Below are 24,083 nucleotides of genomic sequence, written 5' to 3'. Positions count from 1 at the left end.
TCGAAAACTATTCAGGATATCGATAGTACTATCGATAGTATCGCTAGCTCTCTCTAAGTATACTATAAGTATAATAATACTATTGGTAGCAGCGATACTATTGATACTATCGATAGTATCGATAGTTTAGGTTAAAAGTAATGGTTTTTGTAATACTATCGACAGGATTGACACGTGACAATACTATCAAAATCAAAACATACTTTATTCAAGTAGGCTTTTACAAGCACTTTTGAATCGTCATTTAACAAACTATTTAAAGTAAAGCTACCACCGGTTCGGAATGTAGATTCTACCGAGAATAACCGGCAAGAAACTCAGTATCATGTTAGTTAAATACAATTATAAAAGTATGTTATGTCTCCACGCTTTTTTATCATCAATATAATCTTGTATCGAATAATATGCCTTCTTTACCGATGTATTTTTTACAATTGACTTGAATCTATGAAACGGCAAAGTTAAAAATGTCTTCGGAATTTTATTATAGAAGCGGATACCTTGCCCCAGAATGATTTATTGACTTTGCGGAGTCTATTGAGACTATTGATACTATCGCTTAGTAGTGTGCAGGTGACACTACTTTAAACCGAAACACAACAATAGTGAGTTGGAGCAATGACAGCTGTTTGGTGGTAGAACATCTGAGGAGTTCGTGATACCTACCTAGACAGGCTCTACCACAAATACCCTCTAGCTAATACAACTCAAAATCAAAATATACTTAAAAACGTAAACGCTCCACCAACTATAGAAACTAAGATATTATCTCCCTTGTGCCTGTAGTTACACTGGAGTACTTACACAGACGTATACACTCAAAAACCAGTTCTGTTCTTGAGTAATTTGTCCAAACACGACGGGTGATTATTGTATTTTTTCCTTTTGAACAAACAATACGCGATAGTTTCAATCCGAGTGTTATCTAAGGTCATTACCTCTATGATAACGTCGCACAAGAGCGAGCTATTGAAAAGATATACACTCACCTCATTCACTCCCACTTGTGCCACCTAATCTTGTACTAATACGGTACAGATGGAGAGTTTGTTTGTTTGAACGCGTATATCAAGAACTACTAGTCGATTAAAAAAAACGGTGTTTTTTTATGTCAGAGGTGGCAAACGAGCAGGAGGCTCACCTGATGGAAAGTGACTACCACCGCCCATGGACATCTGCAACATCGGGGGGCTTGCAGGTGCGTTGCCGAAAATTTGGTGTTCGTGTTAAATAGTGCATTTCGTTGATGGCTTTAGGCTCGTCAGGGCGTCACGCTACGAATGAAATCACAGGCAAAACTAGTATTTATTATAAAGTCGATAGATTGTACGTTACGCTTTAACGTCTTAACTTCTCGAACGGTAATTGTAAATTCTTGCACACATTGTCAGGGGCACAGAAAAGACAGGGTAACTTACATCAGCCCCTCTCAGCTTATATATATGACGGCGACTGCGATCAGCGGCACGCCCGTCATCGGTAGCAGCTTCTGGTACAGGGTTCATGGCGTAGGTCTCAGGCAATTAACCAAAACGATACAGTATAACAATTCTTGTATTTTATGGAGGTAATAAGTAATCACAAATTATAAAGTAGGTATATTATAACTATCCGAGTTGCGTGAACCAACGGTCCCGTTTGGAAGGGCCGTACTGTATCGCACTTTGTAATAAAATTTAGCTTCCGACTCAAAAGAATTCGAAATGTGACAGTCGTCCCTTCAAGCAATTCCGATCACGTGACTCATTACGTCACGGCGTTTACACCCCACAGATACAACAAAATCAACTGAATTACCAATTATTCGTAATCGACGACATATTTATGTATATATATATATATATATTTTTAGAACCAGAAGTAGGAATTACTAAAAGAAAAAAAAACAAATAAGCTAACCTCTACAACAATGACCTTTAATTTATAATAACAATCAATTTACCACAAAAGAAAAAAAAACATTTAATTTACAAGACAAATAACCATCAACGCTACACAGTCAATATGATAATCGCGATCCAATCTGTCTGCCGCCAAAAACTCCCGCCCTTTTCTTTTTTTTTTTTAAAGTGTATTTGTTTGACTTGACGCAGATGTCGCTCGGCTAAGATGTTTATTCCAACAATATATATATATAGAGGCTCTTCTTGCTGTTGAATCGAAATTTTATTGGATTAAATTAAAAAGCTGCGAGAAGAACCGGCAAGAAACTCAGTAGTTACTCTTATCCAACAACCAGTTACATTGTTAAGTAAAATAATTGAATTTATTGTTTAACCCGCATGGGAATCAATGAATACTAACGCCACACTTATTTTCATCTTTGTATTCCTTTATCTAGTCATACGCCTTATTAGTCAAAATATTCTTACCAAATAATACAACTTAGAAATAGGGTACCCTATTTCTAAGACTCCGCTGTCCGCTTGTCCCCAGGCTGTGTATCATGAACCTTGATAGTTTGGCAATTGAAGTTTTCACAGATAATGTATTTATATTGCCGTTATAACAAATACTTAAAAAAAAACCGGATTGAAATAACTATTTAAAGGACATGAGCCCATTTTTTCCCACTATGGTAGATCATTTTTTCTGCTGTTTTATATATAATTAGCTGTGCCCGCGACTTCGTGCGCGTTTGAATTTAATAAAAAAGCGTAACTTTATTATTATTTTACATATAATTCTAAAGCTGATGTAATAAGGAGTAACTTAGCTACTTGTAGCCAAGTTACTCCTTATTACATCAGCTATCTGCCAGTGAAAGTCCCGTCAAAATCGGTCCAGCCGTTCCAGAGATCAGCCGGAACAAACAGACAGACAGAAGGACAAGAATTGTAAAAAATGTTATTTAGGTATATGTAACGTGAATACATACATATGCATTTAGTAATAATGGGTTATTTTAATATTACAAACAGACACTCCAATTTTATTATATGTATAGATGATACGGTACCCCTCATGCGTAAGTCCGAATCGCAATTGGCCGGTTTTTTTTTTTTGTTATTGTAATTCTTAATTCAATGGATTACGTTTTACAACATTTATAATCTACTAGTTAAAAAAATGTGGGTATGTCTTATTAAAAATCATTACGTTAAAACCAATATAGATTAATATTTACAAAATATTAACCACTTTAAAACATTATTATTTTCTTAGTTATTAAAATACATTTTGTTTTATATACCTATTATTATTTTAAAAAAAAAACTATATCCTGTATAATTATGTAAGTCATATTGTGAAAGATATTGTGAAAGATTATGTAAAAAAAATGTGTCTGTCTAAAACGCTCACAACTCAATTAGTACGTAATATTATGTTTTGTTTTCTCATTAAATGAAATGTAATTTCTTTTGAGATATAAATGTCTTTAACCACAAACCTGCGACATTACCAGCGCGAAAATCTTTACCTTTAGCACACAAACCGGCACAGTGAATTGAGAAAATAGCCCATGTCCTTCCCTGGGACTCAAACTATACCTATTCCAAATTTCATCCAAGTCAGTGCAGCAGTCTGACCATGAAGAGGTAGCAGACAGACTTAATTTCGTATTTATTATTAGTATAGAGGCTACCCTCTCCTGAGCCTCCTTTAAATCTGCCTTTGCAGCTCACATGTACTAATTTGAAGATTTTCTTTTCATGGTTTTGGTCTAAAGTCATTAACAATTGAATCTTAAGACGCATTTACAGGCTGATAATGAGTGTATGTATGTATTAGTAGAGATTGATTAAAATTGGTTTTATTTGTACTACATATGATGAAACTTTCCTGCATAATAGATTAAATTAAATAAAAATAACAAAATAAGTATTTTTTCTCATATTAAGACAGACAGACGTACCGACTTTCTTTAATAATAAGCAATGAGAGTTGTAATCAATCAAAAATGAAATTCTTATGAGCAATTTGAGTAACTCTGGACTATTACTGAGATGTTACATATGGGAAACCCCATCAGGCACACACCTGGTTATAAATATACTAACAATGACCCATTTAAAAGTCGTTCAAATTATAATGGGCGTTGTGTCTCCGTGTCGACCTTGTCTCTGATATAATATGAAATTTTTAATTTTCATAAATTTCAAGAATGTGTGTTTCGTCTACAAGCTGCTGACTTCGGACGACTAGGAGCGTAATTGAAGCTCTTGGTGCAAGCCCGCCTGTGTCGTTAGTCAGTTTAAAAAGTTGGTTGGGCATTAGGCGATATAGGGAATGGTTCATATACCTAACGGCGCCAATGTCATGTCTGTAAGCAATGATCACTTATATTTTATACACGTATTTTTTACTCGGTGGTAGGGCTTTGTGCAAGCCCGTCTGGGTAGGTACCACCCACTCATCAGATATTCTACCGCCAAATAACAGTACTCTGTATTGTTGTGTTCCGGTTAGAAGGGTGAGTGAGCCAGTGTAATCACAGGCACAAGGGACATAACATCTTAGTTCCCAAGGTTGGTGGCGCATAGCTGATGTAAGGAATGGTTAATATTTCTTACAGCGCCTTTGTTTATGGGCGGTGGTGACCACTTAACATCAGGTGGCCCATATGCTTGTCCACCAAACCATGCCATAAAAAAAAAAAACGTAAGGATGGCTGTCCAATATATGTAATTATTACGATATGTAGATACGTAATCTAAGTATTTTTTATCTGAATTGTTTATTGTACTTAACGCTGACGTCTAGTACCACCAAGCTTGGAAACAGAGTTCTGAGATTCCGCCAAGAAAAGGGAAGCTCAAGTAAGGGCTCCCAGAAAACATCCATCACAACATAAGATGTACAAGTAATACTCTGATTTATTGGCAAATTAATTTAATTAGCACTAATCATTTTTGATTGACGATCACGACACATTTTAAGGTCGAATATTATTGGCATACTCACTGATGTCTTTATTTATTTTAGGAAGGCGTACTTAATGGACTAGTTGCGTTTGGGCATAAAATGCACTAGTCCCTCACTCCCAAACTTTAGGCGCAATAGTAAACTCTGGTAAGCATTGCCAATTCCCAGACTCCTGACTGTTTGTATTTGTTGAAATATCTCGACAAAGCTCCCAACTTCAATGACCCGACTTCGAATCGACCAAGGACCTCGTGATGTACATTGTGCAGCCTTCTGAGTGAGGTGTGTGATTGATCGTGAGTGGTCAACGAGTCAGTCATGATATAGTCTGAACAAGCCCTACTAGAAAACAATTTCAAAGATTATTAACAGAAATCTATGAATATCTTTATTGTGACGCACTGGAAATATTTGGCATAGAACTCGAATGAATCCACTTGATCGTCTACTCGTAGATGTTTCATTGATTTATCTTTATCACATAGTTAATACAATGTTAATGCACTCTACAAACATTGTATGATACAGATATACTGTTATTGTACTAGACAGAGAGACTATGACTGATATTTGTTGTTTAAGAAAGGCAGGCGAGGAAACCCATTCCACGTATCTAATGTTCCTTTGACCGAATTTCGATGAAGGCTTACGACAAATACTAGAAGAGGACAGACTTGTTCAAGAGATTTTATGCCCCAGAAAGGTGAACGCAAACGCACAGCATTTTCTACTCCTTAACTCTCATAGTCAATCCCCAGGTTAGGAGTAACCTTTACATGCTTTTTGAAGAAAGGATGAGTAACACTGATAATTTCCAAACTCGGTGTATCTGTTCGACAACACTTTACGCACAACCCAGACAACAGACAGACAACTCAATGTACTCATATTTGTCGATAGATTAACTGATAGGGCGATGTTGGGCCACCCAAACTGCTTCCCTACACAAAGTGCTACCATCTGTAAACTTAATAGATACTGATCAACCAAGAAGAGAAACCCAAGTATTCTAAGCTATATTTAGAATTTTAACAACAATTAACAAAATAAATCAATTAATAAATAATTAAGATACAACTCATACATCTCCATTACGAAACCCTTTATTTGGTCTGATCAAGCACAATAACAGCTGAATGAAACATGAATTCATCCTCAATAATCAAGAATTTTTTCTGATGCAATTCAATTAGAAAGTCACATTACCTAAAGCTAAAATCAATAAACTTAACACGCTCATTGAGTTTTTGCGAAATCTACTCGACAAACAATAATGTTTGATTTCTGCAAATATTCTACGTTCGCTTTTCGTTTCTAGTTTCTTTTCATTGAAAATATATTTGAGAGCCAAATCAAAGAATTATTCAATATAGTAATCTGATACTACATCGCAAAATTCGAAACGAATTTATCTGATATGCGATAAACAGTAGGAGTATTTTACGATTACAATAATTAATTATGACCAAAGGCCAGTTATCGACAGTGACGTTAGACCTTTTATTTGTGCCAAAAAGGAACATTATTTCGCCAATGTCACGTGCGATGGAGAAGACACGACAGAGATTGTTCGGTGCGGTCCAGATCACAGGCTCAATTTAATTTTGAAGGCATAATAGTAGTAGACTTATTGAAAAACCATAACTTAAAACAACACAATAATAATAATTAGATAAAAAAATTGCTATTAAAACACATAAGAACTATCACAATACTATTTACAGCGTAATCTTATTACGTTCAATATATTTACAAAATGGACTAAACACGAACATTAACAAAAACTCAACATTGATAGGACGAGGAACTTTTAAGTGAGACTAGTCGAAGTATGACATATTTAATAACATAACATAAACAGCCTGTAAATTTCCCACTGCTGGGCTACGGCCTCCTTTCTCTTTGAGAAGGTATGGAGCATATACGGCTCCAATGCGGGTTGGTGAAATACACATGTGGCAGAATTTCATTGAAATTCACTGAAGCGAATTTTAGGTATATAGTTAATAGTGAGCCGAGATGGCCCAGTGGTTAGAACGCGTGAATCTTAACCGATGATTTCAGGTTCAAACTCAGGCAAGCACCACTGAATTTTCATGTGCTTAATTTGTGTTTATAATTCATCTCGTGCTCGGCGGTGAAGGAAAACATCGTGAGGAAACCTCCATGTGTCTAATTACAACGAAATTCTGCCACATGTATATTCCACCAAACAGCATTAGAGCAGCGTAGTGGACTATGTTCCAAATCTCCTTAAAGGAGGGCTTATCCCAGCAGTGGAAAATTTACAGGCTGCTAATATAATAAAATGTAAGCCAATCTTAAGGAAGACAAAACAAAAACAACAACAAAACAAGGGATATTTTAATTTTTCAATGAATTTATAGCGTAACTTAGTATCGTATGGCTTTTCTCGCATTTTAGGAGTTAGTCGTCAAGTTTTAGGCGTAAAAATGTCCTTCTAGTTCAAGCTTGCTTCAAATCAAATCTTATCTAGTACGGTTCAGTTTTGGCCGTGAAAAGGCAAAAGACGGACAGAGTTACGTTCACAGTCAGATTATGAATCATATGATAATCTTTAGACAAACTATTTGAAATATTATCATTGTTGCGTTGATGAGAGATTGTGTTTTGATTACATCCGTGAAACGTGTAAAATCTCACACGTAACACAAGTGACAGTCGAAAAGTTGGACGATATAATTAATTAAGTGGGAGGAAGATAATGAGCGATCGGAGCCAAGATATTGACAGACAAACGAGAGCCAAAAGGCGTGGCGTGATGTTATTTATAAAAACAATAACACCTTAATTGTTGGATAAATAATCATTTTTATGAATGAACACGCGACTGTTTTATTTGTAGCCAAGCTCACCGGCCCGGCTTCGAACGAATAAGGATTCATATAAAACCTACTTGCTGTCATCTCGTTGTAGTTGGATATGGTATAAGTTTCTATGATAAAATTCCGTAGATATTTTTGACTTTGGCGATTCAAAAATTAATAAATAAAGCATATTACTCAACACAAGATTAGACAGACGACGAAAAAGCATGGGGCTAATACTTGTTGATTTTCAGGCACAATATATCATTACGTATAAAACAAAGTCGCTTACCACTGTCTGTCTTTATGCTTAGATCTTTATAATTACACAACGGTTTTTGATGCGGTATTTTTAGTAGAGAAACTCGAATCATTTTAGAGGTTCCCAAATTGATGTCGTAAATAAACACTTTTTTTTCTCGCTGGAAAAACGCTTTACGCGCTTCCCCCACGTGATGGTAATTGGGGGGGTGTGTGGGACTCCCCGGAGCCCTGGACGCCGTGTGCGCCCAGGTACGCCGGGTTTACCCACTAAAAAACCAGCGGTACCCTCTCCGTCTTTCGGCGGGCGCCACGGGATCGCTTACGCATGCTACCGTGACGCCCTGACGGTCGGCCCGAAACGCTGGCTGAACCCTACGAGATAGATAAAAATAATGTACTACAGTACTGTACAAATTAAAAAGGTCTTCAAATAAGTCCGTAATGGTATATGTCTATCTCTTAGGGATAGCCCACAATAATTATTTCTTATTCTTTACTTTTTACGAGAAATAATCGCTTATTTTTAAGCAATACAGCATTAATCCTTATCCAATTAAGTACCTTAAATACATTGTGCATTTAATATAGATTTACAATTTTACCCCCAAGAGAGTTAAATAAAAAATTACCCTTAGATGGCCTTCCTCAAATCTCTATACCAAATTCCATCTAAATGAATTCAGCGGTTTAAGTATGAAGAAGCGCGAGTAAATCCGCGGCTAAATAGTATAATACTCAACGCGGGTGACATCACGCAGTGTTGCTAGAGTATTATAAAACGTGATTCCCACCCACTTATAAGTCCAAAGTATTATATCATCTAATAATTGCCATATAAAAAATTTTGCGTTGTCGAAAGGCACGTAAAGTCTGTGCCTGTTTTTTCTTCGGTCGTATTGGATTTGAAGGTCCGTTGGATTATGAGAATGAAGGAGTACAGAATATGCCTGTGTTTCTACACACACCAGTGCACATCGTGAAATAGGTGGCAAAGCAGGAGGCTCACCTGATGGAAAGTGACGACCACCGCCCGTAGACATCTGCAACACCAGGGGGCTTGCAGGTGCGTTGCCGTCCTTTAAGGAAGGACTACGCTCTTATCTTGAATATTTCCTAAAATGTTATGTCACCCACCCTTCAAACCGTAACACTACTGTAATACGTTTTTTGGCGATAAAATATCTGATGAGTGGGACCCTGACGGGCTCGCACTAGGCCCTTCCACCAAGGAAACGCAATAAACAGAAAATAACGCGATTGTTTGAACGCGATAAAAAAGCTATCAAACGGTATCACACAGTTTTAACCAAAAGACGGAGTGAATCATGAGGAAGGTTTAGGTTATGAATAAAAATGACGAGAATTATTAGAGTTTTACTGGCTCCGCTTAAACTATGACTTATACTCGTATGTTTTAGGATATTCGAAGTTATGTGGACTCGTGCGAAACCAGGCCGGGTTACTGGTGTATTATAATACGCTATAAATAAGGAACGAGTGCATCACGCGCGCGAGACGTGATTCTATTTTAATATCATCCAAATATAGCTTACCACGATACGACATCTACGTTTTATAGCACAAACTTGTATCTTAAATATAGAAAATACTGTTTTTTTTTTTAAATTACCAATAAAGAATTCTTAATATTAAACACCCTTAAATATACAAATATGAATTAAATAAAGTTACTGTATAATGACCGCGTGGTCATTATATAGTGGGCCATGGACATATGGACCATGTTGTGAGAAAGGTTTTGAGAATGGATGTGGATGGATATCGAGGTAAGGGACGACCAAGAAACGATGGATAGATGTGTGAAAGACGATATGGTTAGAAAGAATGTCACTTGTGAGATGACGTCCGACAGAGAAGTATGGAAGAAGAGGACATGCTGCACCGACCCCAAGTAAAATTGGGATAAGGGCAGGGGAATGCTAGCAGCATTTCCCCGTTGAATCGCAATTCCGATAAAGCGAATAAAGCGAGGTGTTATACTTTTAATGACGCTGTATCATATACTATTTATTATTATATACAACCCACAGATTTGGAAAAGACTAAATAAAGCATGTTCATTACATAGTATTAAAACTGTGCAGGTCATATTTTATATATGACACTGTAAGAAATATCAACCATTGCTACCATTGGCATGTGCCACCCAATCTGGAAAAGATGTTATGTCCCTTTTTTAAAAAAAAACAGTACTTTCAATGCTCCAAATTACTTAAGGAATTAGTAATACTCCTTTTAAGCTTGTCACTTGTGTTAGGAGTGAGGGCGACAAGAGCCCAAGGAGTCATAATCGATCCTGCGACTTTTTCCTTTCTACTTATTGTTAGAAGTTTGTACCGACCGTAATATTAGGACCAATTTGTAGGGCCGCCTTTATCTCATTAAAAAACTAACTAAAGTGCTTTTAATGTAAGCTTTAAATTTATTCATTGGAAACCGTGAAAGTATCCGACGGATTATATTATAGAGACGAATGGTTGGCTCTTTATAACGTGACGTTTGCCGTAGCGTTACTTTTTTAATCCGTAAGGCTGATCACACTCCTCAGACATCTGAACCGCTGCGGTCACATTTGTATGTAATCCTTATATTATAACTGCCAAATTGTGTTCGTTTATTCGTTTGTTTGTTACGCTTTCACCTCTAATTATACATATTGGACAACATCACATACATTACTCTGATCCCAATGTAAGTAGCTAAAGCACTTGTGTTATGGAAAGTCAGAAGTAACGACGGTACCACAAACACCCAGACCCAAGACAACATAGAAAACTAATGAACTTTTTCTACATCGATTCAGCCGGGAATCAGACCCGGGACATCGGAGTACCGTACCCAAGAAAACCGGTGTACACACTACTCGACCACGGAGGTTGTCTGAACTATTCAAACAAATAAGATGAAATTATTGGGTAAATAACACGTAATAAAACAGAAGCAGATCAAGCCGCAGGTACTAGCCATTAATGAAACAAATTTTGAATGTTGCAAACCCCTCGCCGTTAAGATCACTTTTGTCTGCTCACGTACAGAGGCAATTTCAAAATCCAAGAGAGCGCGACTCTTAACTATCATTGAATCGAAAAAAAAAAACAATTCTATTTGAACTCAAAGTTTGTACGAGTCTTTTATTAAAAAAAAAATACTCAGTGTCGCAAGGTAGCGTTTTTAAGCACACTTGATTAACGAGAAACATTTTTGGACTATTTTGATGTTTTTTAAATTTTGATCACATTATTTTTTTTATTTCAACTACAGAATTGATTACCATTTAATTATCTTTAAAATTGTATGTAGTTCTCTCATGAAGAGTATAATAATAAAAATCGTTGTCAAAAAGCCAAAAAAAAAAAACAATCGTAATTTTGCACTCTCTGTTGCTTGACATTATAAGTCGTTCAAAATTTCCACACATTTCTGCTATCTTACAAAGCATTTGCATTTAACAAATGCATTCGTACGTGACAAGTCGTGATACCTCGGCGGAGTTGATAACAGTACCTTATCTATCATTATATTTATACCTCTAAATAATCTGACAAAGCTAATCGCGTCAAAAAAAAGTACACGCACTCTAATAAATTACTATGACGTTTGACGAGTGTCAAGCGAACTGTCACGCAAACCAAGACAATAAAACTGGCTTTGCTTTAGTTACTCTTAAGTACGACATATCTTATATATTCATAGCATAAGCGGATTTTTGTCCCGGTGATTATGGGACGATGGCTGCACATAAAAATTCGATTATAGCATCGTTTTGAAGAGCTCCAGTCGTATATGTGCAGAAAATAAAAGAGAATTCTTGATTGAAATTTACTAAATTGTTACTATTTTTAGAGAGGTACTACTAAAAAATAAAGTAAATTTATTTCGACATACTTCAATTCTAACTCAAACTCAAATTCCTTTATTCAACAAAAGCATTACACTTACTTATTGATAGTCAAATGAAACACTACCACCGGTTCGAAAAAAGGAACACCCTGACCTGAGAAGAACCGGCGAAAGAAATTCAGCGGGTCTTTTTTTTCTAACTAAGCTAATGTATAATATTTGATATTAAAAATTTCATTTAAAAAAGGTTTCATCATTTTGGCGCCGAATGTATATGACTGACTTTCAGTTTACAATGAAACAAAATCAAAACAAATCCTGTCATCGGTTTCGAAGCTTCTATAAAATGTTTTGTATAAACGCGAAATTTCGCGGAAGACGCACTAGTCTAATATAAATAATCTTGTGTAAGTTGCCTTATTCGATGTCTTCGGTTCCCGCGCTTATGACGGCTGGAATGTTAAGCCACAGATGACAAATTACTTCCAATCGGAAATCGAGTTTCGTATTCGATTTGGTTTTATGTTTTTTAAATGTTTCAACTGTCATATTCCATTTCCATATTTAAATTAAAACTATAATATGTAATAATCTGCTATCTATAGTAAATTTTTAATTATTTTTATCTGAATTATAAAATGAAGTATAGTTTTGTTTGGTTCCTTTGCTTATTTTTTTTTTTAGTATAGATCGAGTAAATGAGGCACCTGATAGTAAATGGTCACTAAGCATGGGCGGAGCAAGGAATTTCAACTAACTTAAAGCGCCAGTGCGCCACAAACCTTGGAAGCTAAAATCATAACATCTCCCTCGTGCATGGGACTCTTACAACTTATAAAATATTTTAATAAAATTAGTAAAAATAATTATTTATTTTCTTTATTATATAAATTTTTTTGATCAAATTTTTAAGAAAATTGCTTTTATTATATAACTTTAAAGCCAAATATGCTACCCGCTAGAACAATGAAACAGTTAGAGACGCCCATCACCAGTTGATAATATTTACACTTGGGCTGTATATATTTCACCATTTTAAACTAAGAATTGTTGCATATTGTTTAAAAAAAAAAACAAAAGTCAATAAACTAATTTATAATCGCAGTGGAGGTCGACCTATTATCATTGTATATAATCGAGGAGTACGAACGTTAACACGAGAAATGTAAATTTTATTAATTTTAATCAATTAATTTATATTTATAAGTTCTTTTTTATCTTTAACCTGGATTTGTTGTTTTATGCCTTTGCCTTCTGTCATATAAACTTCATTTAATGTACTTAACTGTTCGTAATTTATTTTATTTGAAACTCCGTTTCAACCAGATTAAGTTTAAATTATAACTGACTGTGTTAGGTATATAAGCATGAGTAAAATTTTCCATTTATGTTTTTTGTTTTTTTTTTAAGTTTATAAAATAAGAATATATCGAAATATATTTTTTAAGTAATGTACAGTGCTTATAAGGCCGCATTCAGGACCTCGATGGAACGAAGTTGCTTTAGCTATATGCAACAAATAACAGATACAATAAAATAAATTAAGAACGTTTGAGAATAATAAAATGAGGATAAGAAATTTGTTATCAAATAATCCAGTGTGAATTAAAATAATAACAAAAAATAAGCTAAGCCCGTATACGAGTACAGAGACAGAGAAAAAGGCAAAGGTCGCTCGAAGGGGGGAAAGCATGCTTTTTCGTTACGTGACGATTTTTTTCCGAACGACTCCACTGTACGTCACGTACAAGAACTTCGTATCTATAGAATTCAAAATTCTTTTTATGGTATGAGTTGGCGGACGAGCATATAGGCCACCTGATGGTAAGTAGTCACCACCGCCCATAGACAATATAGCTGTAAGATATATTAACCATTCCTTACATCGCCAATGCGCCACCAACTTTGGGAACGAAAATGTTACGTCCCTTGTGCCTGTAGTTAGACTGGCTCACTCACCCTTCAATCCGTAACACAACAATACTGTGTACTGCTGTGTGGCGGCAGAATATCTGATGAGTGGGGGGGTAAAATTCTGACTAGTAAATAGATCTAATGTACTATATTAGTAGATAAAGTAAAATATAAGTAAGAACCATTATTGCATTAAATTATTGAAACATCCAACCGAAGAAACAATTGAATTTATTTGGAAAATAATCAGCGGTCAATTCGATCGGTTAACAATTAAATTTAATTGAGACTTCTGTTTATTAACAGCCTGATTTTTTTTCTTCTCATATAGTTCGAAATACTGTTTAAATGGGTAACATTATGATATAATTTATCATATATTTTTATTCCTCCCATCCGAAAATCCAAAAAATCCGTAATCCAAACCTGTTGAAACTTCTTAAATGGAGACATCCCGGTGCTTGTAAGATCCTGTTTAAATAAAGTTGTACAAATAGTCAAAAATAAATCAATAACTTTTTCTCCTCTGTTTGTGAGCGGACGAACCGGCTTTATTTTCCTTATTTAGATATAGTGTTACCAATAAAAAAAACGTAAAAACATAAATTATGATTATTATTGCCGAATTTCGACCACTAGACGACTCTTTATAACGTTACCGCTAGTTTGGAAGGAAGTTTATTTTAATTGAGTTAATATAATAAACGTAATGAAGATTGAAGATTAATTAATATCTTTTCAAACATGACTTATATAAATAATTGAATAGTTCTCGATTAATATATGTAAATTTTACTTAAGTACTTATCCAAATATCCGATAATAACTTCACCGATATTCAAAACTAATATTTATGATTTCGACCAATGATATCACTTCCATTAAATGTCAAACTTGATGCTACCATCAAGTTTGACATTTAATTGACGCTTATTTATTACTGAACGTGATAATTCTTATTCAAGAAGTATTGTTTTGTTACCATTCAGTTATAAGTCAGGTCAGAGAAATGAAATTGATTTAGTATATTATTAATTTTCCATACAAGTTAAAGTAGAAGACACAAAAGTGTTCTCTAAACAAATGTACCTAAATAATTAATATTTATTTGATCTTTAAATATATTTTTTTCTTTATGTAGGTTTTTGGATTGTAGGGTTTTGTGCAAGCACGTCTGGGTAGAGGAATATTAAGTGTTATTGTGTTCCAGTTTGAAGGGTGAGTGAGCCAAAGTAAATACAGGCACAAGGGACATAATATCTCAGTTCCCAAGGCTAATGGTACAATGGCGATGTAAGGAGCCGTTAAATTTCGCGGCACCAATGTCTACAAGTAGTGGTGTCCAATTCAGACGGTCCATTTGTTAGTTCTCGAACCCATGTCGTACCGTATAAGAGATTCAACATCTAAGTTCCCATCGACGTTCGATCTTTGGGCGAAAACTAGTATTTTTAATTGAATGAGAAAATATCATTGACCCAAAATTAGTAGAAGGCTTGTTGATCGATATTGACACGATACGTTACGAAGATTTCCGACTTATCTACCGACAAATACCAATTAAAATGACACTGGCATACTGACCTAAGGGTTAATAAAAAGGCAGAGATTACACGTAGTGACCTGCCTGTGTGCACTAGCTGATACCTACGGGTTTGTTTGCCTGGAAATAGAGTATCTTTACTTCTTACTCAAAGCTTGTAAATATTTGTTGTTTTCTTCCTTTCCAATGTAAAGTTTTGGAGTGTATCACCAAGCTGCTCCATTGCCAGTGAACAAATTATTCAATTCCAAAATTCAAAGAAACCGGTAAGAGACATTTACATGTTAAAGGATATTACTTTTTTATATTTATTATTATAAAACGAATGACTTCAAGATGATAACACGCCTTGGAAATGAGAGGATCGGGTCCAGGTCGTTTTAAATAGAAATTAAAAAAAATAAGTAATGATCTATTAATAATCTCTGTTTTTCTGATTTCTTAGGTGTTTCTTTCGAATCCTGTCGTAGATTTTTTTTTTATTGACAGTCAATAAGTATGTCTAAGGGTATTGAAACACTGGACTAGGAGCAGTAGTGCAAAAACCTTCATCAAATGTATAACACCTCTTTATTGTCTCCACTAATGACAGAAGTGCTGGTTCATTGTTTGCCCAGAGGGACGGGATTGCTCTTCAACAGCGAAGTGCTGCTAGCATTCTTGCCACCATTCCACACGGTCAGGATTAACAGTAACCTTTTTAAAAATGTTATATCGATATAATTAGAGACTTAACGTTAATAAGTCTTATATAAATAAATTGTTTATTTACACAGGTAATTATATTATATCGAATAAAGATTTTTACTGTGACTTTGACTTTTGTCTTCAGGTATACTCATATACACTTTATTCAAGCGGGCTTTTACAAGCACGTTTGAATCGTCATTTAACAAACTATATCAAATGAAGTTACCACCGACGACACGAATGATTTACACAAGTTAATTCAGCATTGAGCCATCTCAGTCATCTTGGGAAGTATTTAATCAAAACATTCGTAACTTCAACGTTTTATCCAAATCATTTAGCGTGATGATTCTTATTGAAGATGTATTGAGGAGCGTTTATAATTGCTTTTGGATGGTTTTTTAGTTGCCATTGTAAACCAGATCAGTGAAATCAATTAAGGATTCAGAACATTTAATTTTTCATACAATTTAAAGCAACACGGCGGTAAATCTTAATATTCGTCCCTTATTCCAAAATATGTCCATGTCCCATTTGCAGCTGAAATACTTGGACCTTGGAGTAGTGCAGAAACCTCAAAAACTTCACTGGTGACAGGAGAAGTTCTATACTTTGGGATGCTTCTGCTGATAGTTTGCACCCCGGGAACTGGGATAGGGAATTTCTTAGATTAAACCCGATTGAACCACTATTACCTCCTAAACCAGACATTTTAATCCATGTTCCCTTTAAAACAAATGATTTTTACACTATCGACAAGTGAAAGTCTATTACTATAGTGAAACTGCATAGCAACGTGCGCACGCGCCGATCGCGTGGTAATACAAGGAATAAGTATTTAGTTTACGAGATAACCGGTCCAGCTGACCGCCGCGTGGTTTCAACATAATCGTGTCAAGTGTGAGTTGGGAAATATTCACAAAGTGTTTATTTGTGTGTGTATCTTCAGCTGACCTTGGCATTTTTTTTTAATCCTAATACATAATTGTGGAGTTCATTAAATTCTAATTTTTTAATATCTAGTAAAAAATGCATCTATATTTTGTCATTTTAGCATCAGTATCCATTATCAACAGTCACGACATTACATTTTAAATGTAAAAATATTGACTATTATGGCAAAATTGACGTTACAAGGCCTGCTCTCAAAATCAGTGTATTGTTAATTCCAATAGGCTTATATGAGCACTTTAGATTCGTCATATTCAGTCGCTCAAACCCGGGCACGCAGTACTAAATTAGCAAATGCTTGATTTTTGTTTATTGTGTTCATCTTGTGCTTGCTTGTGCTGATTAGTTAAGTAAATCGTAAAGAAGTCCGTCTAGGTCCACCACCACCACTCATCATATCAATTACTGCCGAGCAGCAATAATTCGCTTCGTTCGCAATACCACTTACTATCAGGTTCGCCTACTCTGTCGATTTTACTTACTTGCCCCCCCCCCACCCATTCTATTACCCTATGGGCCCGGAATGGGCAATAATGGCCCTGTCCACGGGTGTGTTCACCTGCTCGTCAAATAATAAGCGCTGAGCTGAGCGATGCGATATTTATACGCAGTTGTCCAGCAACTGTACTTAACTTAGCAGACTTCATAATCCTCCTCCTATAAAGTAAGCGTCGAAATATTCAAAAATGTTTTATCATTTTCTTCTTCTTCTATCAGGAACTTCGAAATCTCATAACTCGGGGAAATATCTACACTACTACGGAAACTCATTAGTGGTGAACGATATAAGCGGCTCATACCAAAAAATTCCATCGTTTTTCGGAAAATTACTCCAACTGGTCAACAGAAACAAGAAATTTAAAAATATAACACGAATGTCAATGACCTTTAGAAATATTTAAATGAATTCACTGTTATTTTAATAATTAATTAATACTATCTTAACGATCTATCTTATTGACTTCTGACTATCTGACCAGGTAAGATGTTTAATATAAATATATATATATAATTGTATTTAGCTAACATAACTATGTATTTTTAAATGTAAAAAAACACTAAGTACTGAGTTTCATGGCGGTTCTTCTCGGTAGAATCTGCATTCCGAACCGGTGGTAGCTTCACTCAATATAGTTTGTTAAATGACGATTCAAAAGTGTTTGTGAAAACCTACTTGAATAAAGTATATTTTGATTTGATTTGATCTTGACAGTTGACTATTTGGTTACCTACGGTCACACTGAAGCGAATTTTAAATTATTTTTTATGGTGATGATGTCGTTCTGACCGATTACGGCTACGGCGACGGCATATTCAGCAGTTTTCACTCCAACACTCACATAAAGTGACGACGACCTGCGACAGCCGCATTTATTAAACACACACTAGAACTTAAACTTAACCTTGACTGTTACAGATTATTAGATCTACTTACATTGTAAATCTGAGTTCGTTTCTTTAAACGCGCTAATTACAGGAAATAAAGGTATGATTTAAAAAACCCTCAGTGTTAAATAACCCATTTATCGGGGAACGCATGTTAGCATTCATTAGCATTAGCAGCCTGTAAATTTTCCCACTGCTGGGCTAAAGGCCTCCTCTCCCTTTGAGGAGAAGGTTTGGAGCATATTCCACCACGCTGCTCCAATGCGGGTTGGCGGAATACACATGTGGCAGAATTTCGTTGCAATTAGACACATGCAGGTTTCCTCGCGATTTTTTCTTTCACCGCCGAGCACGAGATGAATTATAAACACAAATTAAGCACATGAAAATTCAGTGGGCCATCTTGGCTCGGGGAAGGCATACCGATGAAAAATACTACAGAATTGAGAGAAAATCATTCCTTTTGAGAGCTTCCGTTGCGTGCGCTACTCGGTTAAAGCTTCCCAAAAATCATGTCTGACACTATTCGTAATATAGCCGAGCGAGGTTGGGACCAGCTGCTAGTGTTTAATACTAAAATGTCTTATTCGATTAAAGTGCTATGACAAAGAGATTTCTAAGACATACAATGTTATATCGTTCTATTGAAGTTAGTTATCGGTAAGTATTTGTATTAAAGAATGATAAAATTTAACAATTTCTTTACGAACTTCACTGAAAATAACTGATTCACGTTTATGAATAACAGATGAATAATTTTATGAATTATCCTCGAGGAAAGAAAGTCATCATTATGATAAAAAAAAATCGTCAAATTCGGAAATTTATTTAAATCCCTACTATTATTATAAATGAAAAGGTAACTCTGTCTGTTACCTCTTCACGATTGAATCGCTGAACCGATATAGATGAAATTTTGTGTGGAGATAGATTTAGTCCCGGGGTTAGTTTAGTTAGTTTTTTATCGCGGAAAACATCCCTTAAGTATGTGAAAAGGGGGATTTAAGTTTGTATAGGGAATCAACCATATTAAGTCATCATCCTCCTGCCCTTATCCCAATTTTACTTGGGGTCGGCGCAGCATGTCTTCTTCTTCCATACTTCTCTGTCAGACGTCATCTCACAAGTAACATTCTTTCTAACCATATCGTCTTTCACACAATCCATCCATCGTTTCTTGGGTCGTCCCCTACCTCTATATCCATCCACATCCATACTCAAAACCTTTCTCACAACATGGTCCTCATTCCTCCGCATAACATGCCCATACCAAGACAGCCGGTTTCCAGTCAACCATATTAAGTAAGGAATATTAAAGTCATTAAAATAAACTTTTCGTTAACTTAAATAATGTTTGCGCACTTTGACCAAACTGATGCATGTAGTTTATTTTTTTTTTAAGTTTATATTTATATTACTTTATTCACAATGAGAAAATAAACAAATTAAACATGGATACAGCTTTTTAAAAGATTTAATAAGAATCAAAGATTTAATTTAATAAGGATGATTTTTTTTTTATACATATGTATATTTTTAAATAAATATCTACAGACAGATATTCCTTGTTCCATTATTAACTGTCTTAAAAAAAGAACCTTAAATCAAATTCGCAGTTAATCAACGAAAGAAACATCAAACTTATCAATTTTAAATACTTAATTCTAAATTGCTGATTCTCTGATAAACTTTTATTTGAAATAAAACTAGTTTTTAACGGATTTAATCGCGTATATTAATTATTTTAACATCCCGACGTTTCGAGCACTTTGCAGTGTTCGTGGTCACGGGCAGACTCGATACGCGATTAAATCCGTTAAAAACTAGTTTTATTTCAATGTGTAATAATCGCGAAAATCTAAGAAAACTTTTATTTGTTTTTTAATTTTTTTTTGTAACAAATAACCATTATATCTGTTTTAGTAAACATTAGGCATTTCGAGTCACATTCCTTTGCGCAGAAACCACACGCTACCTCATAAAAAAAAAGGTATCTGACGTGACATTTTCTCACAAAAACTTCTTAAGTTAACACGATATTTGTAAAGTAAATGTTGTTTTAAATTTAAAAGGGCGGAAGCTTAGATTTTAACTTATTGACGGAAACTGTTTGCATAACGATAGTCCACTTTCGATAGACAATCGATAATCTATCGATAGTTAAGGAGTAAGCGATAGTATCGACCGGCTATCGATATTATGTCACGTGTAAATACTATCGATAGTATCGATAGCTCCCCACGACCTAAACTATCGATATTATCGAAAGTTTTGTACTATCGATAGCCAGTTATTCTTCGATAGTATTACTTTCTCAAGATAAGTTATTTAGTAAGCCAGGTAACAACAATATAGAAGTGTAAAATTTACTTAATTACATACGAACCGTCGGTGTCCAAAGAGGATGTTCAAAAAAATAACAAAATCAATGATAAATCATGGCCTCGATTCAAGGAACATTAACGAGAACTTTGATCATTATCCTTTTCTCGAAATTCATTCACTGACTATCGATAGTCTAAAACTATCGATACTATCGATATTATCAATAGTATCGCTGCTTCCAATAATATTGCTTACTAGTATTGGTCAAAACGATACTATCGATAGTACTATCGATATCCTGAATAGTTTTCAAGGTCAACTATCGATAGTCAAACTATCGATAGTTCTGCAACAGTTTTGAAGGGTGACTGTGCCAGTTGCCAAGGTTGGGACGCTATGACGATGTGGGCAACGATTAAAATTTCTTACGGCGCCGTGACTTACCTATTTCTTTAAAACAATTGAATAGTTACGTGACAATCGACTTCTGTACTGAATTTCGTTCATTCATTTCATTCATGGTTAGAGCCGGGGATTTGAACCCATGGAATCCGCGATCTTGTAAACTCGCCATTTGACAGGGCAGTCATTTATATTCGCACAGTGGTCGCCATCGAAATTCGACCGTAATTAAGGGGACTACATGAGCTAAATGCAAGTTTTATAATGCAAAAAAGTATATGATCCAATGCAGTAAACCAAATGAAAAAAATATATGATAATCTTCAGGATACATGCTAAGTATTTGTTATTTTGAAAACATGATTTAATTAATTTGGTACGATAGAAAAAAATCACAAAGTTACCTCTAAAAAGATCTTTTAATCAATAATAACTATACTTATATACGTTCCATAATTTTGGTTTTTTGTCAGATTATTCTACAAGCAATATACTATTTAACCTGGGTGTCACTTTTTTAGTAAAATCAATAGATTTTTTTTAAATCCGATATTCTTATTTTCGAACAAAATGCGTACGCATGTGTGCGTAAACGCCGTGTACACACAATGCCGGCCGAGGCCTGATGCTATACAGACGTGTCGATCTTTTCGCCGCATCATTCATTACGTTACGAGATATTTTTTTGTAATTTTAATTGTAAATTCATTGTTTCATGTTTTCTTATAATAAATTTTATTCTTTCTTGTAAATAAATATATTAAGTTAAAATAGTGTAGTAGTAATTAGGCATTTGTTTTTTTATTATATTATTTGTTATAAATTTTAATTGTGTAAATATGGGAAATAAAGTGAATCGCGTGAGGAAAACTAAAAAACGTTTATATAAATCAAGCGCCGAAAATACATATGAACGATATTAAAAGGTAAGAGTATTTAATTAGTAAACATATTTTTTTTTTTATAAATTATGAATATTGAAAACATCTATTAGAAAAATGTGCAATCAGCTCGCATATAATCAGATTTTTCGAGCCATTCTCAATAATTACGATAGAGTATTTGGTCAAAGGAAGGAAAACATCAATTGACTTTCATGGGGATCAAGTGACTACATTCGATCCCCATGAACTCGAAGCATTTTTTTTTCATTATAACTACTATGACATATTAAGATACATATTTTTTAAATACATAATTTTATAATTAATAAAAATGTAATTACTAACATATATTAATTTTTTACAGAATAAAGAAAGTCGAAAACAATAACACGGAAGCTATTTATATTGCGTAAGAAGTTAATTTTATCGATTGTTTATAATAAGAATTAAATTTATGTATGAACTAATTTTAATAATAATAAAAAAAAGTAAAGTCGTAACAAAAAAAATGTAATTGTTGTGAACCAGAGAACTAGAATATTTAGAAGTGTCATTTGTACGTAATTCATAAATTTAAATTTTTTGTAACGTCCGCCATATTGGATTGAATATAGCAGCAATTCATGAATCGTGCATTGTCATCGAGATTAAATATGTGTGCCAACTTTCAGCTGAAAGTGGGTGTAATATTTATTCCAAGATTCCAGGACATATTTAATAACATTAATACATACAAGTGAAATTAAATAAAAAAATTAAAAAAAAAATTAACACTAAATGTTTTTTTTTTTTGTAGTACTAAATATAAATAAAAATATTTTAAGTTTAATTAAATCAGTTTTATTTTTTAATCATTTTCGAATAACAGTCAAAAGCAATACAAATAATTCTAATATCCTATCTATTTTTATGAGATTTATGATTAAACCTATTATGAATAACCTTTGATTCATCAATGATTCAACCAAATCGAATTGACAACATTTTTTTCTAGTAAATATTTAGATTTTTTTTTTTTTAATTGAATATATATTTTTTCTTTATGAACCAATATTAATAAAACGAACAAATACTACGCTATATGTTACCCCACGGTCACTACAGATTTCGAACACTTACGATTTTATTATATTAATAGATCATTAAACTTTTATAAAATGTTAAAAATTGGTATGTTTCAATATTTAGTATAAGAACTAATTGTGGTATAATAATATAAATAATAGAAAAAAAAAGGTTAAAACTAACTGTCTATTTTATTGTATACAAAATATAAATAAAAATATTGTAAGCTTAATTGAATCAGTTTTATTTTATAATCATTTGTTAACTAACATCGAAAGAAATAAAAATAATTCTGTTGTCCTATCTATTTTTTATGAGATTTATGATTGATCTTACGTCGCTCGGTTTGGCGCCATCTATTAGAATATTTGGGCGTAATCTCGTCACCTCGCTTAATCCTTAGTACACGGGTTTGCCGTTTTTGTCGATTTTGTAAGTGTGTGCGTGCGATTCTCAAGGGCACTTAGCTCTTGTAGTCCTCTTAATTGCTAATTAAAATATAAGATACATTGACTCGAAAGATAAAAGAAAATCAGGTTCAGCTGGATGATACCTTTTCATTAATATATTTAAAAAAAACCGGTCAAGTGCGAGTAGGCCTCGCGCACTAAGGATTCCGTACGATTATCTATAACGGCAAAAATAAATTTATACTGTTTTGCAGAAATACATCTGACATCTAATTTCAAGTGTCTAACTATAAAGGTTCATGAAATACAGCCTGGTAACAGGCAGGCGGACAGACAGACAGCTTTTGTTGCTTTTATTATACCTTAATATATTAAGCGTTCCGTCTTTTTCTATTGGAAAATAAATTTCTTAACATCAAAACGGCGTTATGGCAACGCGTCCGCGTAATATAGGTACTGATGTCTAAGATCGACGATAACTACTTACAATGAGGACTATCTGTTTATTATCGTAGTAAATTAATATATACTAATACTATATGTTAATATTATAAACGCGAAAGAAACTCTGACGGTCTGTCTGTTGCTATTTCACGGCCAAACCACTGAAACCTGAACTGAACTGAAATTTCATTAACTTTAGTATGAAACAAGCTTAAACTCCAAAGAAAATCACAAGGAACGCCTAACGATC

At 34.2% G+C, this 24,083-nt stretch overlaps 1 protein-coding gene across 1 annotated transcript in view; it reads right to left on the bottom strand.

Annotated features, from left to right (window-relative positions):
* The window catches only part of LOC125074817 (protein phosphatase 1 regulatory subunit 3C), a 50,264-nt gene that overhangs the window by 25,619 nt on the left and 562 nt on the right, over positions 1-24,083 (bottom strand). The window lies entirely within an intron of this gene.

The sequence above is a fragment of the Vanessa atalanta genome, chromosome 28 (assembly GCF_905147765.1).
Source record: "Vanessa atalanta chromosome 28, ilVanAtal1.2, whole genome shotgun sequence".
NCBI lineage: Eukaryota > Metazoa > Arthropoda > Insecta > Lepidoptera > Nymphalidae > Vanessa > Vanessa atalanta.
The sequence above is the reverse complement of the archived record's forward strand: the minus strand, read 5'-3'. Positions and strand labels throughout refer to the sequence as shown.